The sequence below is a fragment of the Pundamilia nyererei genome, unplaced genomic scaffold, assembly GCF_000239375.1.
Source record: "Pundamilia nyererei isolate P.nyererei 1_Seehausen unplaced genomic scaffold, PunNye1.0 scaffold00002, whole genome shotgun sequence".
NCBI classification, from domain to species: domain Eukaryota; kingdom Metazoa; phylum Chordata; class Actinopteri; order Cichliformes; family Cichlidae; genus Pundamilia; species Pundamilia nyererei.
In genome coordinates, this window is record NW_005187403.1 from 2,431,459 (window position 1) to 2,434,026 (window position 2,568).

Here is a 2,568-nt window from a genome sequence, read left to right on the forward strand (position 1 = left end):
CCCCCCCCCAGCTCCAAGCCACACAAGGTTTGCAAAGTCAATACCTTTTCTGCAGTTGTCATCAAATCCAAATTTGATCGCCTCTTAAAAAAAGAAAAAGAAAAAAGAAAAAAAAGACTTTGGAGTTGAAAGATTTGACTTTAATGAGAAAATCCAGTTAAAGATAATTGAGCCACATGCTCTACTTCCTGTCAAGGCTAGATATCTTTTTTCAACATTAGCACGTGGCCGAACGATCCGACCCTTCCTCGTAATCTGCAGCCACTTCTATGTCCTCTCTGCACCCTCTGGCACAGTTTGTTTGTTTTGCAGTCCAATTGAATGGGGACATTTTGGCCTCTTGCATCTGATCCTACAAGGTAATGATCGAAGAAACAGCTTCTGAGTATTGGTGTCCATGTCAGCCTTTGTGTGTGCTCACAGAAGACTGACGCTTTCAGTTGTTGGAAGTTTAGGATGTTGGAACTATATATTTGAATATTACAATTAAGCATGCAAACCCCAGGACACGAGATGTCGGCTGGCACAGAGCTGGGAGTTTTCCATATTAAGTTCAAGATTTAGAAATAACTTCTGACCTGGATTTCTACTAATGCATGCTGCTAATATCTCATTTCATCCTGAGGTGTTTCTAAATAAGGGCTCCACAAGTTGGACGTCCTTGTAATCTATCTCCAGACAGACTAAAGTGCTCAAGTAAAACCTTTCCAGGGATCCTAGTCTTCACTCTTTAGGAACTTGTGTTTGTCAATAACAGGCTAACATTTCCCATGGCAGAAGGGCTGATTGCAGACACAATAATGCAGATATTTTCTCAGATAGTTTAAGTGTTTACATCTCTGCCTGAAATCTGTCAGATTTTATAGAAAGCTATCCCAGAACAGGTTTAGCTTTCTACTGATGTTCTGAGTTCTTCAGGCTCTGACGAAGGAGATGGCAGGAAGTCCGCCACTTTGTTCCAGACTGAGATACTTGAGACAGTCAGAAGATGGATTGGTGTGAAATTTGTGGTCCCAGGAAGATAAAAAAAACATTATTCAGAATCAGAATACTTTAATAATCCTTAAGGAAATTATGTGGGTTACAGTTGCTCCAAGACAATAAGGTAATAAGACTGAACTAATTAAATAATACAGGGTGGGCCATTTATATGGATACACCGTAATAAAATGGGAATGGTTGGTGATATTAAAGTCCTGTTTGTGGCACATCAGTATATGTGAGGGGGCAAACTACTCAAGATGGGTGGTGACCATGGTGACCATTTAGAAGTCGGCCATCTTGGATACAACTTTTGTTTTTTCAATAGGAAGAGGGCCATGTGACACATCAAACTTATTGGTAATGTCACAAGAAAAACAATGGTGTGCTTGGGTTCAATGTAACTTTATTCTTTCATGAGTTATTTACAAGTTTCTGACCACTTATAAAATGTGTTCAATGCTGCCCATTGTGTTGGATTGTCAATGCAACCCTCTTCTCCCACTCTTCACACACTGGTAGCAACACCGCAGGAGAAATGCCAGCACAGGCATCCAGTATCCATAGTTCACTTTACTCAAATAGCACCTGCAGTCCCAGTCACCAGATTTCAATCCAAAAGACCCAGCATCTTTGGGAAATGCAGTCAACAAGTCTGCAACAACTGCATGATACTATCGTGGCAATATGGACCATGCTCTCTAAAGAACGTTTCACTTTATTGAGTCTATGCCATAAAGAATTAAAGCAGATCTAAGAGCAAAATGGGGGCTCAACCCACTATATCCATAGTACTTCATGCCAATAAGAGTATTTCTAGGAAAGCTTTTGTTACCTGTAAGGGTCTCTTTAGCTTCCAGCATATCAGTATCAGAATGCGGCCTGGTTCCTCCACTGAGGATTTCATCTGAGGCCTCTTTTTCTTGTTTGTCTAAAGAAGTCTAAGGACACTAATGTACACTTAGGAGTGTACATTACAACAAATTCATCCCTTGATCAGGTCAGTCTTTCTAATTGTACTGGGTGTAAGAGTTTGGAAGGTAACCTTTCCTAACCCTTGTTTGGAAGTGTTGCCTGCAGAAACCTTCATCTTCTTAAAAAGAACAGGTCAGCATGTCTTAGCTTTGCAAAGTTGCATCTGTGCAAACCACAAGATAACTGTAACTATGTGAAAACCAACACTGCTGAGCATTGTTGGTTTTCACCAACAATGCTCAGCAGTGGCAATGGTTGGTGAAAACCAAACACAGCATATCAGCACAAACACATCATACGGGTGACGATCTTGGCACCTTGCATTCATTTAGTTAAGCATGAACTCCTCTGTATACCAAAATATTCTACAGTCAAATGTATGAGAGCTAAAGTTTGGCTCAAATTGAGTCATGCAACAGGACAACAATTCCCAGCACGGCAGGACAACTACAAAAGAATGGCTGAAAAAGAAAAGAAACCCGATATTGCAACAGGCCAGTTAGAGTTCAGACCTCAACCTGATTGAAATGCTGCCGTGTAACTTTAAGAGAGCTGTTCTCAAACCTCTGAAATGAAGCAACGCTGCAAACAAAAGCATGCCAAAATTCCACA